Source organism: Acinonyx jubatus, chromosome E2 (genome assembly GCF_027475565.1).
Source record: "Acinonyx jubatus isolate Ajub_Pintada_27869175 chromosome E2, VMU_Ajub_asm_v1.0, whole genome shotgun sequence".
Lineage (NCBI taxonomy): Eukaryota > Metazoa > Chordata > Mammalia > Carnivora > Felidae > Acinonyx > Acinonyx jubatus.
In genome coordinates this window covers 10,587,861-10,604,791 of record NC_069396.1, presented here as the reverse complement: position 1 = coordinate 10,604,791, position 16,931 = coordinate 10,587,861, and the positions used below count along the sequence as shown (strand labels likewise).

The window sequence follows — 16,931 nt, the reverse complement described above, 5'->3', positions numbered from 1 at the left end:
TTCTTGTCCCATGTCCACCTCCAGGCTCTTGCGAGTACATGACAGCTAGATTCCACTATTCTATTGAAATATTGCCCCTGTTTTGCTAGCAGGCTCAATATGTCCCTGGCTAGGATATATTATGACTTTCTCTGTTATTGACTTCATGGGAAGCACTCGCAAGGCTTTGTGTTAGGAAAGAATTTGGTAGGATGTGATAAGAGTGCATGACCTTAGAGAAACAGTTGATTCCAGAGCTGAAGAAATGAAAATGCACAGTGGCCCTGGGACATCATCTCATGCCATAAATCAAAGATTTTTTTTTCTAGCTTCATTAAGGTACAATTGATTTTAACACTATGTATATTTAAGGTATATAATGTAATAATTTGATATATGGTATACATTGTGAAATGATGACCAGAGTCAAGCTAAATTAACAAATCTGTCACTTAGTGACTTTGTGTGCATGTGTGTGTGAGTGTGTGTGTGGTGAGAACACCTAATATCTACTCTTTCAGCAAATTTCAAGTATACAATACAGTATTATTAACCAAAGTTCATCATGTTGTACACTAGATCTGAAGGACATCACAATGGCTAAAGCTGGGGCAATTTGCCCAAAATATATGTTGGTCGTATAGGCTTACACCCCAAAAGAATAAAGTAAGTATCTTTTACCAGATGGTGGTAAATAAAATATTGAATAAAGAAATCAGTGAAGAAAAGGGGCAAATTGTGGAAACCCCTGCAAAACTTCACTTCCCTCCTCTTTGGGTGCAGGCTGGATTCAGTGACTCACTCACTTCCAAATAACATACGAAAAGGTAAAAGTAGTGACTTTAGAGTGGAGAAACCTGGAAGACACCTTCTTGACCAGGGGATCAAGGTGAATATAACCAGGGATAACTCGTAGTGGTATCACTTGATATGATGCAATGAGAGGGCAATCCATTTCTGTGATACATTCATCTAAAAAACCTATAATCCAAATCTAACCAAGAGAAAACATCATACAAACCAACAGTGAGAGACATTTTACAAAATACCTGACTTGTATTCTTCAAAATTATCAAGATCATGAAAAACTAGGAAAGAGTGAAAACTGTCACATATTGTAAAAAGCTAAAGAAGGCAAATAGAGACGCCTGGATCTGATCAGGGAAGTGAAAAAGGCTATGGGTGGCAAGACTGTGTACATGGGAATAAAGTTAGGTTAGCTCATAGTATTGTACCAATGTTAATTTCATTGTTTTGACAGGTGCACCAAGGTTATGTAAGATGTTAACCCTGAAGAAACTGAATGAAAGGTATACAGGAACCCTCCATACTTAACTTCCAGCTTTTCTGTAAGTCTAAAATTATTCCAAGTTAAAAGTTCATTTATTTATTTTTTCAAAAGATTTTATTTTTAAGTAATCTCCACACCCAACGCAGAGCTCAAACTTACAACCCCAAGATCAAGAGGCATATTCTCCACCAGCTGAACCATCCAGGTACCCCTAAAAGTTTATTTAAAAATTCATACTTTAAAAAACAAAATTGTAGGGGCGGCTGGATGGCTCACTCGGTTGAGCATCTGACTCTTGATTTCCGCTCAGGTCATGATCCCAGGGTCTTGGGATCCAGCCCCACATCGGGCTCCATGCTAAGCGTGAAGCCTGCTTCAGATTCTCTCCCTCTCCTCTCTATCTCTCTAAAATTAAAAAAAAATTAATAAACAAATAGAATCAAAAGTCTCTAAAAGAATAAACAAAATAAAACAAAGGAGCCCATGGGCAGGTGGAGTTAGCGACCAACGTAAAGGAAACTAAGAAGAATTATTCCAGTTGCCCCGTGAACCCATCATTAGCCTGTATTTTACTCATGGTTATGCCCCAAAAGATGAAAATGAACTACAGTTGACTGTACATCCTCCCAGGAGCTTGAAGGCCCTGCCGAAACTTTGTGGTGCATCTCAGCTGAGACTGCCAAAGGGGAGATGCTGTAGAACAGTGACCTAGACTAGGTGCATCTAGTCCACAGATTCCAGGGGCAGATATGTTTGTGTCTAAGCTGTTATGGATTTGTTGACCTTCTTAAGTGCACACATGAATACATTTCCTCAAATTTGAGGAGCTTTCAGCCATTAAATTTTTCTGCCTATTTCTTTGTTCTCTTTCTAGAGCTAACGTTATGTGTTTAATGCAATATATTTAATGGCTCCCCAAGGGTATCTTAAGATTTGTTCATTGTACTTCATTCTTTTATTTTTGTGTCCATCAACTGGATACTCTTAATTGATCTGTCTTCAGTTTTATAGATTCCTCCTACTTCTAGCTGAAACCTGTCATGGAAACTCTCTTATCCGTATGAGTTATTATACTTTTAAAACTCCTGATATTCTCATTGGTTTATATTCATAACCTCAACTCGTGTATTCATATTATCTATTTTATGAGTCATGTAATTATCTTTACCTATGCTTTCTTTTCATTTTAATCACATATTTATAATACCTGTTTTGAAGTCCTTTTCTGCTCAGTCCAACATCTCAGCCCCCTCAGTATGCCTGCTGACAGATTTTTTTTTTCCTGTGTAAAAGGCATACTTTCCTATTTCATTGCATGTATTACCGAAAAATCGGCAATTTAGATAGTACATTGTACCAACTTTGGATTCTGTTCCCACCTTGTGAGTGGTTGTGGTGGCTGGATTTTTATTTGTTTGCTTAGTGACTTGCCTGGACAAAAAGCCTGTTTCCCCCTCAGTGTGTGTGTGACTGTTGTCATCTTGTTTCCTAGAGCTTGGTGTTCCATCCCTACACCCTTGTTACTTCCCCTCAATAACAAGATGGCACTTTACCCTATTCCAGCTAGAGAGTATAAGCATTGTTTATGGAAACGATGGAGCCAGAGAAAGGGATTCACTAAATTTGTGTATGATGTCCTGGCAAACTCCTAAGAGATGCATGTATGAAAATGACCAGAGCCAACACAGCAAAATGTTTGAGAAATCGACTACTGTATAGAATACCAAACAGGTTTCACAATTGGCCTCTGGGTAGCACACAAGTGAAAGAAGTCAGAATCACATTGCAAAGGCTTTGAAAGCTAAGTTCATAGCTGAACTACAGCCCATGGCAGTAGGCCAGAGTGTGTGTTCCCAAACCAAATGGGTGGGCCACTTACTAAAAGGGAAGATTTTAAAAGGAACCATGTCAAATAATAGTCAAAATATTCCCAATATAGTCTAAAATAGCATAGTTGCAGGGCATCCGGTGGCTCAGTTGGTTAAGCATCTGACTCCTGATTTCAGCTCAGGTCATGATCTCACGGTTTGTGAGTTCGAGCCCTCTGTGCTGATAGCACGGAGCTTGCTTGGGATTCTGTCTCCTTCTCTCTCTGCCCCTCGCCCACTTGCTCTCCATCTCTCTCTCTCAAAATAAGTAAAAATAAACTTTAATAAATAAATAAATAAATAAATAAATAAATAAATAACATAGCTGCCTCCTCTTTTGTAGATCTGTGGTTTGCCTTGTTAGAGCTTCCAACTAAAAATCTTCTCCCTAGTAATTCATGTGGCTTGCCTTCAGTTTTAATTTCTTATGATTCAGAAGCACTCATGGGAAAAGAAGTCAGAGCCTGAGGGTGACCTAAGTACATGCAGGTATCCACAGAAAAGAACACACTGTGGTCCACAAATAGTCTATTCCAGAGGCTCAGGGGACCCTGGGGCAGGTATAGAATGGGGCATGGTTTACCAGTCCTGGGAGTGCAGTGTCCTGGATGCCTCATGAAGAATAATGTGCAGAGAGGGTGACCTCTTAGCCTGGGAAGATGAATGGTCCGCTTTGGAGGAACACATGCCAAGGGTTAGGGGTAGGAGTCTGGAGAGTGATCAACTCACCCTAGATGAAGAATTTCTTCCGAGGTTTCCACTTCTGAATGTAAACACTGTTGTCCTTAGAAGTCAGATAAATGAACTCAAATACCCCTTCAGTAGCCTTGATCACCTGTAAAAAGATAGGAGTGTGGCATGGGATTGAGGACTATGGGAGTGTTTGGGTCAATTCAAGCTGCTATAATAAAATATCATGGACTGGGGCACTTAAACAACAGACCCAGTCTATTTCTCACAGTTCTGCAGGCTGGAAAGTCCAAAATCAAAGTGGCCACAGCCTTGGTATCTGGTGAGAATCCACTTCCTGGTGTGCAGACCACTGCCTTCTTGCCATATCCTCAGGTGGTAGAAAGAAAAAGAAAGTAACTTCTCAGGTCTCTTCTCATAAGGCCATTAATCCCATCATGAGGACCCCCTCTCACAACCTTCTAATGGCCCAATGGCCCTATATCCAAATAGCATCACATTAGGGGTTAGGGCTTCAACATATGAATTACGGAGGGCATGATTCAATTCATAGAAGGTAGGCAGAATAATGGCTCCCCCAAAGATGTACTTGTGAAGAACTTGTGAATGTGGTACCTTACATAGCAAAAGGAATTTTGCTGATTTGGTTAAATGTAAGGACACTGAGTTGGGGAGAGTGTTCTGGATTATCTGGGTGTGCCCAACTTAGTTGTATGAATCTTAAAAAGTAAAGAACCTTTCCTGGTTCTCAGAAAAGTAAATACAACCCTAGAAGAATCATTATAGAGACGCAGCATAACTCCCAGGTCCTAGACTGAGCCAATCGTATGCAACATTAATGGCCTCACCCCCATCCTAAGAATGTTCAAGACCTGTCAGGCCCTCACTGGAAGGTCACACACAAGTCAGTGGTCAATGCTTATGGCTCTCATCCCAAACTACAAGATTGGCCGTGCCCAAGACATTACCAAAGCCGGTCCATGCTTCCTCAGGGAATGAACAGAGAATCTGGCTTCCTCTTACCCATGGCTTCAAGACCTCAACCAGTTCATCTGGTCTGCACTACAGTTTGTCGACCCTCCAAAAAGTCTTATGTGTCCTTGAGCATTGGAGATCCTGTATGCAAGAGTCACAGGAGAGCACCCGTCAAGCAAGGAAATGTCCCTATCGAGTCAAAGACTTAATGAGTGGGCAATTACAGGTCAGAAAGCAATCAGCATACCTTCATAAATGCTGGATACACATTAATCTGTAGCCAGATCTTCAGTTTTTCCTCAGTCCTGGGAAGACCCAGAGATGAACAGGCATTTGGCCAGAGGACATAGGAAGGCCAGGCACCAATGCCCCTGTTGCCCTCCAGGGTCCTTCACTTGGATTGTGACCCCAGGCTGTAACCATTCCCCATGACCTCCTCTGCACACAGCAGGAGATCATGCATATCAGAAACAAATCTATTTGATTAGGTGCACCCTTTGTCCTCTCAAAGTCCCCAGGGGATTTTGGAGGAGGTAAATTTGATTGTCTGGGCCTGGACCAGTTCATCTAGTCTGCCATAACTCCTGAGCACCCACAATAGGTGCTTCCTGCCTCAAGCAGTGTAGTTCCCCAAAAGCCCCCTGAAAACAGGAGACCAGGAAGAGGGATACTGGGCCATTAATCTTCAGGGGAAAATAAAATTCTAGACAGGGGGATGTCATGGACAACATAGGAAGCTTTCCCTGTGCATCATGCCCTTTCCACAAGCCTGTCCACTACCCCGTGAACTATTGCCCTGTTCCTGCCTTGGACCGGGAGCCAGGCTTACAAGCTCATCAGAGAAAAAGGGTCAAGCTGCCAGTGGCATCCATGAAGCATGGACCTACTCCTTAAACTAAACTCACATCTCCAGTCCATCTCCTGTGTTTGACCAAGACCTTGTGGGGATCAGGGGCCAGACCTATCACTCAACCCTCCAGACAGGCTGTGTTCTCCCTGTCTCTCTACCCCAGATGACTCATGCCTTCCACAGACTTTAAGGGAGATTCACGAGATATAAGAACTTTTCTTAACCTAGAGCACTCTGGACCTGGCACTTGTCTACCTCCAGGTTTTATACTTTCGGTGGCGTAAAGACACAGGCTGTACTCGACATGGAGAAAAACCAGGGTCAAGAGTGTGACTTGCAGATGAAAGAGAACATAAAGTAGTGAAATCAAATGGAATGAAGAAATACAGAGGAGGTTTGTCAACTTTTTACTTATTATATTATGTTAATGCATAAACTTAACGACAAAATGCATGAACACTGTGTGCATACAGCTTTGTGAGTTGTTAACAAAATCTACACACCTGTTTCACTAAGACGCAAGTCAAGAAGCAGAAAAAAACAAGTGCCCAAGCACTGATCCAAAATCATGCACTTGGTGAGTTTTGAGGGTTTGGAGGGAACTGACGGAAAGAAAGAATGGAGTGTTTGGCATGACTGGTGTGCCTGGGAATCTTACAGCATTGGGGAGCCTGGATGGCCTGGGCGGTTTGTTGAGCCTACAGAGTAAGACAGCTCATCAGTTGGGTGAGGTGAGTGAAATGCAGGAGGCTCTTGTTTATGTGATTCTAGTCACAGTGACCAAGTAGGAAGGGCAGGCCGGAGCTGGTCAAGGTCAAGTGAATGAACTCAATGTTTTCAGGCAAATATGCCCCATGGGACAGGACAGGAATTCAGGAAAGCAGCAACTCACATTAGTTTTACAATCTGTCTACAGAGTTCAATGTCTAGCAGTGTCAGGTCCCCTCTGCTCTCCGTTACTGGAGTCCACCCCGATTAGACAAGAGAAGTGAATGGGGGCATGTGAGAAAAAGAAATGGGGCTGTGGTGAAGCCACAGAGGAGAGAGATGGGGTAGTGAGGTAGAACGGAACAAGGAGAGAAGGAGCGGAGGACAGAGGTACAGAGAATAGTGATAGGATCAGAAAGCAGAGTGAGAGGCCAGGAAACAAGGTGAAGGAGCTCGCAACAGTGACATTCGCTACAGGTGCAGCCCTGGGGACTGCTCATGAGATAGTTTAATCCTACCTTTAGGAAGCTTTGGTTTTGCTCAGAAAAGGACCTCCCCCTCCCCAGAACTCCATATGACAAATATTAAAGTTCAGTTCTCTGTTACACAGGCAACTTTGAGGGAAAGCATGATACAACATTAGAGCCTACACAGTGTGTCCAGATACCTCCATGAAAGGACATTCCATGGTTCACAGGGATCCATCCCAGAGGCTCAGAACACCCAAGGGTAATGAATCCACAAGCCCAGTGTTCTGGGGGCAGCTCAGAAGGCAGGACGCCTGATGTGAGGGATTCCGTGTTACCAGACACACGGATGGGAAGCAACCACAGGGATTTGTGAAGGACAAAGCAATTGGCATGAGCCAACTATCCCACACGAGGATGGCTCTGCTGGGGAATCCAGCCTCATTGGTGCCCCCACACAGACTCACTGACCTGTGTGTGTTCGTGGAAGTGCGTATCATCAGCTGACCTTGCCAACACCACCACCGCCATGACATCAGTACAGTAAGGATGAAACTCAGACACTAGAGGCTTGTAACAAGTTTCTATGAGGAACATTGTCAAAGAGAAAGGAGCTAGACCTCAGACTACCCTAGGGTCGAATCCAGGAAATGTTCATCCTGATTGTGAATCCACAGGGCAGAACATTTATCACTTCCGTCCCTTGCAGCTTTCTATTTAAAATAGGAATAATTTTGACTTCCAAGATGGTTATGAGCAATTACATAATTATTAAATTATGAAAACATATAGAGGGCATGGAGCAGTGCCCAGCACATAATGCATGTGGCTCTAGTGTTATTTTTGTTCATGTACTTATGTTAATTACTATGATTCTTATATGTGAGGAACAAAATGGCAGCAGTTGTTGACATTACATTATAAAAAAGGTTACATTTCATTCACATCTCTCAAAAACATGTAGAGTATGGATTATCTAAACCTGTTTATAGGAGCATCTTCATGTTTGCAGAAGAACTAATAGCAATAAAAAAAAGAACTAATAGCAATTATATAGGTAAGGTAATTACAATGTCAATGAAAGCATCACATTTATGCTTATTTCAACTGGTGATGGTAGAGCACAAGATTATCGTGGTACCAACTATTGCTGTAAAGATAGCATGACGCAAATAAACAGTGAAGGATGGCATCACCACTTTGGTGAGGAAACAAGGTGCTGCCCTAACAATGACATCTCTGTCACACAGGTGTCACACAGGCCCATGCCCTGGCAGGTGATCTGTGGAGGTCACACGCAGGGCAAAGCCAATGTCCCAATCCAGCCCTCCTGTCAGGGCTGGGCAGATGCTCAGTGGATGGTCTGCCCCAGCCTGTCCCCTACCCAGTGCACATCCAGGAATAGTCATGAGATCGCACTTGGGTCAGTGATTGTGTCTCTTCACCCCACCTCTTCCCAACCCCAGGATGGCACATGGTAGCCTCACCCTTGATCAGACCATGCCCTCTTGTGGGTGAGGAATCTAGATTTAGCCTTAAAATGTTCTATTCGAGGGGGACTCTGCCTTCTTCTGAGCCATCTACCCTGCACCAGCAGCCTCCACATCTCATCACTACACAGGAGATCAGTCTCCTCACTTCTCTCCTGCAAAAGGAAATCACAGGCATGTCAGAGAAAAACTACCATATACCTGACACACATTTGGCCTGGCCCCACCCCTCAGTCCATGTCCACTTAGACACACTTAGTGTCTGTTAAGTGACAGACTCTTATTATCAGCTCAGGTCATGATCTCACGATTTCGTGAATTTGAACCCCATGTTGACCTCTGCACTGGCAGCATGGAGCCTGCTTGGGATTCTCTCTCTCTCTCTCTCTCTCTCTTTCTGCCCTTCTCCCACTCACGATGCCTCAGTCTCTCCCAAAATAAATAAATAAACTTAAAAAAAGCACAGATGTTTTTCCTAAAATTTTTCCTGTTTAATTTTATTTATATTCTTAGCCTGATTTATAGGAAAATTAGATGCAAAATGAAGATAACTAAATCCTCTATGAGCATTTGATGTGCATGACGGCCATTTTCAGTTCTTGTGTCCTCATCTGCTTTACGTGTCCCTGCTGACATCACCACTACCCAAGTATCAATATAATATTGACAGAACATGGAAGTATATTCAAGATCCCTCAAAAATTTTCCTTTAATCACTCTGTGGAAACAATGTTGAAATGAATAAAACTAGCCTCAAACTACCTTAATCAAATCCAAGACATGTTTCTTCCAGGTTATGACGTCTTGGAACAGGACACTTATCTCTGATCCTGAAAATATAGAGTTAAAATTAAAACATGGAAAGCACATGGAGAAGAAGTATGTGGCACACATTAATGACTCAATATATGTTGCTGGTTTTGTTTTTGTAAATCTTCAAAATAATTATGTATTAGCTCCTCTTACCACTGTGACAAGGCACCACAGCCTTTGCAGTTTAGCACAACACAAATGGGGGCGCCTGGGTGGCTTAGCAGGTTGAGTGTCCGACTCTTGATTTTGGCTCAGGTCATGATCCCAGGGTTGTGGGATTGAGCCCCACGTCAAGCTCTGCGCTGAGCGCGGAACCTACTTACGATTCTCTCTCTCTCTCCCTCTGCCCCTCTCCCCTGCTCTCTTTACCTAAAATAAAAAATAAAATAAAACAACACGAACGTATTATCTTATAGTTTTGCAGGTCAGAAGTCCAAAACAGGTCTAAGCAGGCTAACGCCAAGGTATTAACGGGGTTGCTTTCCCTCTGGAGATCCTAGGGAAGAATCTGTTTCCTTGTTTTTTGAGGATTCTATAGGACACTGTCATTTCTTGGCTTTTGGACCTCTTCATCTTCAAAGCAAGGAACATAGCATCTCTCTGATGTCCTTCTTTCATTGTTAAATCTCATTTTGAGTACAGCCAGGATAGGTTCTATTTTTAGGACTCGTATTTTAAGATTGGACCAATCTGTGTAGTCCAGAAAACCTCTTCCTTCTATAGATCCTCAAACTTAATCACATGTGCAAAGTCCCTTCTGCCACATAAGATGACACTGACTGGATTCAGGAGAAAAAGTAGAAGTTGTTAGGGGTTATTGTTCTTCTTACTTTCATCACGCTGTATTAGGAATAAAATTGCAGCAGTAATTAACATTGCTTTACAAATGAAATTCTGACTCATTAAAAAAGAAAAGTATGAATGGTCCAAAGTATGAATGGTCTAACCCTGCTTTGCTAGAAAATCTTTATTTTAAAGCACTATGAATTTAAATTATATAAATAAAAAAGAATGAGGTGGGAAGAGCAATTGAATAAAGGTATAGATAGAATCTGTCAACATGATGAGATTTTGACATTCCTTGTAATTTATTGCTATTTGAACTTCCTTGAGTTTATTGATGCATCATCCAGAGAAAGAACTGTGTACACATCTACTTATTGCAACAAACCACCTCTCATTCACTGCAGCACCTAGACCAAGAGAAAGTCATGAAGGTACTTGAAATGCTTCAGTGACTCATGGGCTGCAGGAAGGACTAAGCACTCCTTGGGAATGTCATGGTCTTAGACCTTCGGATGTGCATGAGATGGCATGATGTGAGAGAACAGGAAGATGCGTTCAGCCTTGACACCAGGAGGTGCAAGTGCTGGTCTCTTCCAGGTGTAGGGGGCACAGCAAGCCATCAGGAAGGATGGGGTGCACAGCGCCATTACATTACAATGTGAAGCGAAGTCATATAAGAGCCATAACAATATGGGGAGTGAAGGAACCTCAGCAAAGTTAACCCCCAACCCTCTTTCCCTGAGTCCGACTCCTTTCGGAATAGAGAAATGGGGTGAGTCAAGCGCACAGTGGCTGGGCCAACAGCCAACAGAAAAGGAGCATTGTTCAGGTTAAGGGAGTAAGAAACATGGAGAGGAAACAGACAATAAGGAAGTAAAAACCAGCACTGGGGCCTGGCGACAGAAACTGTGGAGAGGTTACTCAAACTAGGGTTACATCCTTCGCCACCTTCTTGCACAACCTTCTGTCTTGTCTTTGTTGACCTCCCTACGAGAAATCATATCATACCAGGTCAGGTGTAATTTATTACCACCCAAATCACCATGCAGGAACAGATGCTACAGCATACAGCAAAAGGGGTCAGTGCAGTGTGTCCAGATGTCCACTGACAGGCACACACTGCTTGGAGGTCGTAGGTGGTCAGTCCCAGAGGCTCAGACGTCCTGATGCAGGTACCAAAGGAGCCCAGGGCTGCCAGAGCTGTGAATACAGCTACCAGGGGGTGATTCAGTGGGTGAAATGCCTGCAGCGACGGGCACTGTGGTGACTTGATGCCTGCATGGGACCCAGGATGCAGGAGTCTGTTCTGTGAGATAATATGACAAGAAACCTGGCAGGGGTCAGCACACCCCCAGAGAGGAAATCTCTGTAGGAAAGCCAAACTCATTGATCTTATAGTACAGAATCACTGACTTAGCTAATTTGAAGAGATCGTTTGTCCCTCGGCCCTTTTGATCATCTATGAGGAGAAAGCGTGTGGGGGAACAGAAAAGAAACTAAAGAACTTTAGTGGAGCAGGCAAAAGAGCCCTGATACTTCACCAGGACTGGTAGGATGCTTAAGCCCCTCCTGTGTCCCTCAGCCACAGCGGTTGAGGGGGTGTGGGGGACTTAAGGATGGGAAAGTGTCCTTGGGGTTCTGTTCCTCTTGTCAAACACCTGCAGCTGCGTTTTTCACCCATTCTCTGACATCAGTATTTATCTGTATACTGACACCAGCAGAGTATCACTGTAACATGGCCAAACATGGAATCGAGAGACTTGCAACAACTTTCTGTTTAATCACCCAGGGTAGAACAATGTAGACATGAATGGAGCCAGGCGTGAAACTATCCTACGACCAAACCTAGGCTATGTTCCTTCCTAGGTGTCTTTCCTCAGGACAGGACATTCATCCCCTCTGTCCCTCAGATTCTTTAATGCGATAGGAGAATAACTTTGTCATCCAACATCACTGGGAATACAGTGTTAAGTAACTTAAAGCACACAGAACACACAGGGCTGTTCTGGGTACATGTTCATCCCTCAGTGCCTGTTGCTATTATGATTATTGTTACGAATTGCTTCATATTATTATGTGCTAGTTTACTCTTGCTACGTATACAACATAATACCACAACCTTAGCCACACAAATAACACGGATTTAATATCGTACATTTCTGTATGTCAGAGCCTCAACCAGGCTCAAATCAACATATGAGTAATGCTGCCTTCTCTTCTGGAGGCTCTTCTGGAGTATCTGTGCTTTGTGACATTTCAGAGGCTGACAGCGTTCCTTGGCTCTTGGCCTCCTGTGTTCATTTTCAAAGCCAACCATGTAGAATCTCTTTGACTCATTCCATTTCCATAACTATTTAGGATTCAATTTGGAAAATGTTCTCCACTTTTAAGGACTCATATCATTACACTGAGCCACTGGATAACCCAGGGTAAATCTCAATTCAAATACCTTCACCTAATCATGACTGCAAAGCCCCATTTACCATGTTAGGCCATATATTCACAGGTTCAAGGGATTGAGATGTGGGAATTTTAGAGAGCCATTATTTTGAATGCTCAATGTTACTAATACTAATATTTATTAGGAATAAAATTGCAGTGATAAATAGTAAGCCTTTACAAATGAGGTTCTACCCCCATTTAAGCTGAAAGAAGCAAAGAAAGAAAGAAAGAAAGAAAGAAAGAAAGAAAGAAAGAAAGAAAGAAAGACAAAGAAAAAAGAAAAAAGGAAGGAAGGAAGGAAAAAGAAAAAGAAGAAAGGAGGAAAGGAAGAAAGGAAGGAAGAAGGAAAGGAAAGAAGGAAGGAGGGAAGAAGAAAGGCAGGAAGAACTGGGGTGCTTTCTGGAGGAGGAGAGCCTATGAACCCAACCAGGCCTTCCCCTCAAGGCTGGGCAGACACTCAGTGGATGGTCTTCCCCAGGCTCTCAGTGCACCTCCACAAATAGTCATGAGATCGCACACAAGTCAGTAATTGTGTCTGTTCACCCCACCTCACCCCAGCCCCGGGATGGCCACACAGCAGGCTCACCCTGGCTCAGGCCATGCTCTATTGTGGAAAAGGAGTCTGGATTTAGTCTTTAAAGGGGGACCTCTTCTGCTTCCTTCTGAGCCATCTGCCCTACACTAGCAGTCTTGTATTCCTTGTTTCAAAACAGGAGATCAACCTCCCCAACCCATGACTAGGGCCAGACAGATAGGGGAATGTCACAGGCATGTTGGGAAAAAATCACCACAATTTTGGTACCAACACTTGGCCTGCCCATGCCCTTTGGGCATGTGTATCCTCTGTGGAGACAGAGTCCTCGACCTTGGACTGGGCCCACCACAAGTCCAGAGTCCTCTTCTTGGAGCCACAGGGATTTTGACATTTGTAACCAAAACTACTATAACATTATATGCTAACTATACTTCAGTCAAGAAAAAAGAGAGAGAGAGAGAGAAAGAGAGAAAACATTAAGCAGTGTTCATGCCTTTCCTGTTGTGGTCTTAGCTCGGAGTTGTCTGTATCTCACACTCTCTTTAGGTCCACAGTCTTATTGCCCCTAGTGGGTAGAGACGTTGTGATTTCAAGCAAAAAGGAACAGACACAGGGATATGGTTCTTAGATGAAGGAGAGACTGAAGGAGGTTACAAAAAGGAATTGAGTGAAGTTACAGAGGGTGTTTCTGGACAGGTGAGGGCTTTTTTTTTTTTTTAATCCAGGATCTTGGTAAAGTTTAATGATATACAAACTATATTAAGAAATGTGTTTGTGCGACAGGGGTACATCTGTGTGAGTTTTTTTGTTAAGTTTATATTCACTCCTATAGGACATGGTACCATCAACGGGTAGCATCTTGCTACCAGAGCAAGAGAAAGTCCATGGAGAACACCTCAAAAACAACAGTACTTGATGGTGCTAGGAAGGTGGCATGGTTTGGAAAGGATGTTGACATCCGTAGTCTGGTAGAATTGTGGGAACTAGCATGTTTGCTGGGGAGGGTTGCTTGTTTGGAGAGATTGGTGGCTCTGCGTAATTTGTCAGTTCATATTTTGGGAAAGTTTGGATACGTTGATTTAAGGAAGGCAGGAAATTGAAAGTGACTGTGGGTTTGAGGATTTTGATGGACTTGGAGATTTGGCATTGGGGACATGTGGAATTAGTGGGATGGGACAAGTATCTGGAGACTTTTGAATAAATTTGCCATTTGGGGCTTGCAAAATTTGGTGGATTGGTTCAGGGCTTGATAAACTTGAAGTTATGAGATTGGTGGTTTGGGGGAGGTAAGTGGACATGGGGATTTGAGCTTCATGGAAAATTTGGGACTTGAGGAGCTTGAAAAATTTGGAAATATTGAGGACTTGAGGGAGGACAAAGGTTTGGAGAGTTTGATGGGTTTGAGCACGTGGGTATATTCCAGCAGTATGGTGTGTTTAGGAAGTTTGCAGGGTTGGGGAGGCTGAGTGGCATAAGGATATTGGTGGGTTTGGGGCAGTTGATGGGCATGGGGCACTGTTGAGCTTGAGGAGGTTGATGAGCATGAAACATCGGTGAATTTGGGGAATCTGAGGTTTTGGTGTGTTTGGTTTTAGAGGCTAGAGTTTTTGGAAGATTGATTTGTGGAAGGTTGCAGCTTTAGGGATGTGGGTAGATTCATGGATGGTGGGTTGTGTGGCATGATTAGGTGCTTTGGACATTTTCTTGGCTTGGAAGAGTGAGAGTTCTGGGAACACTGGTGGGTGTGGTGAAGATGGGGTTTGGGAGAGGTTAACAGATTTGGGGAGGAATAGTGGTTGGGGAGGTTTTTGAAATTGGCAACATTCAATGTTTTGTGGAGGTTGATGACTTAAGGTGTGCTTAAGGGCTTGGTTAAACGAGATTTGAGTATTTCAGAAATGTGAAGAAATTGGTTGCCTTTTGCAGGATGGTAGGCTTGGGAATGGGGTTAGACCTCTGTTGGGTCAAAGAGAGTGGAGTGCAGAAGGCTATGAATTTGTGATTCCATTTACATCGATTAGTTCCATAGGGTAGGCTAATCTTGTTCAAGTTTTGCACTTGATGGATGCAGGACAGGGGGTGTTCAATTCAAAGCTATGTATCTAGGAAAGCATCCAACCCTTTCCCCATGGAAGAGTGTGGTAAATGTAGCTAAGATCATCATACCTCTGTTCCTTATTTCTATTCCCAACCCAGTTTGGAGAAGATAATAAGATCAGGGGAATCAAAGACAAGAAGAGTGGCAAGATAGAGAAAGAAGAGGCAAAGCACTGGGGGCAGGGAGAAAGGGCTGAAGAGACAGAGCAGAGAACAGCAAGACATGGCAGGGAACAAAAAGTAGGAGCAGGGAGCAGTGGTACAAATCAGAGAAGAGAGCATGGAACAAGGTGAGGGCGCAAGACAAGAGAGAAGCTGGGAACAGAAGAGGGACAGGAAATAGGGAAATGAAAACCACAAATGTTCCTGCACTGCAGGTACAGCTGAAGGAGCCAATCACAGCACAGATACACTACAAGTTGCCTTGTTTTTGCACATAGTTATGTTCTTCTTCCACTCCAATTTCCACTGTATATATTCAAATTCAATTTCCCAGCACTCAGGAAGTCTAGAATCGTGGGAGAGTTATCACAATGTATCCAGAGAGGTACAGGTAGGTTCCTGGTGTGGTTTATGCATTGTCGGTTCCAGAGGCTCAAGACAACCTGGGACAAGTTTAGAAGTAGGAATGGTTGTACAGCCCTGGGAACAATGTGCTAGTGACCTCATGGAAAAAAAAAATCCTTAAAAAGGCACTCTTTCCAGGACTTGTGGATAGAGCCCAGTACAGAAATGTTTGTGCAGAAGATGAGAGGGCACCTTGAGATTGAGTTTAAGATTGATCAACTCACCCGAAATGCAGAATTTCTCACTGGGGATGCACACTTTGGATGTAAGCACAATTATTCATTCTCCTTAGCAGCCATATAAATAAACTCAAATACCCTTCGGTTGCCTTAATCCTCTGCAATGAATTGAAAAGTTTTTGTGTGAGCCCAGGATACTTACTATGGTCTCCAAGATTCACTGGACTCCAGAACTTACCCCATCTACTCTTGCCGGAGCTGTTTTTTAATGCCTTGTATTTTGGAGGGAATCTGGGTGTGGGAAGAGTTGATTTGTTTACCTGGCGATGTTGATTCAGCCAACATGACAAGGAGCTTGGAATTAAGCACACCACGCAGAGAGAAAGGAAGTCGCAATTCAGGGAACCCCTGTCGGGAAGGCAGGGAAGAGTTTACTCTTCAATCTCCTGAAGACAAAGTGATCAGAGATCAAGTCTATTTCTCCTATGATTCCCCAGTGTAGATGGAGATCAGGAACTCACTCCGCGGTTCCTCAAGGGCTTTGCCCAACCGCTCCAGCCCAGGTTAAGAACAAATCCAGTCCAGGCAATCTTTCTAAACCAGGTGTACACCCTCTAGGGGGCGGGTCCCCAGAGGCGAAGGCGTTTCGCCTCCCCTAGCCCAGCCAATGGTGGCACGCAGAGGCCGGAGGGGCATTTTCCTCAACCAACCAGTGCTCCGCGGCCTTTCAAAGCCACGCCCCCATGCCCCTGCCTTAGGCGGATACTCCTAAACCTGCAGCTCAGCCCACCGTTGTTTCGGAAATGAGGTCTGCCTGACCTTTTGTGAGTCTGGGCAAGCTCTGGGCAGCCTGCACGTGGCCTTCGTGAGCTCACTCCCCCCTCGTCATGAGCACGTCCACGGTTCGCGCTATTTCCAGAGTCCGCCGAGCCCTTTGCCCGGCTGACTGCAGACGGACCCACGAATACTTCCTACTTCTGAGAAGCCCGCCTCTCGCCTTAGCAGCCAAGTCCCATAGGTTGGCCAGGCTGCGCACAGCGCTCCGATTGGAAGGGGGGGGGGGCTGTCCGTCAATCATTTCCTCAATGCACAGACTACTCCACTCCACCTTCATCCCCTCGCTTTCTCGGGTGGATAAGGGAGAGTGAAGTTGCCTCTGTTCTGGCGGAGCACCACTATTGGTTGGGCACCAGT

General features: G+C 43.9%; 1 long non-coding RNA gene across 3 annotated transcripts in view; it reads right to left on the bottom strand.

The window, feature by feature from the left end:
• The window catches only part of LOC106984361 (uncharacterized), a 30,871-nt gene extending 13,943 nt beyond the window's left edge, over window positions 1-16,928 (bottom strand). Inside the window, exons 1-5 of one of the 3 annotated variants that reach the window (XR_008293454.1) lie at window positions 16,557-16,928; window positions 16,058-16,145; window positions 9,081-9,148; window positions 4,082-4,198; window positions 3,868-3,973 (exon numbers count right to left, since the gene is read on the bottom strand). This is a non-coding gene — a long non-coding RNA (uncharacterized LOC106984361). The remainder of the gene's footprint in view (window positions 1-3,867; window positions 3,974-4,081; window positions 4,199-9,080; window positions 9,149-16,057; window positions 16,146-16,556) is intronic. The other 2 variants (XR_008293455.1, XR_003426251.2) reach the window with 2 other exon arrangements.
• Window positions 16,929-16,931: the final 3 nt, after the last annotated feature.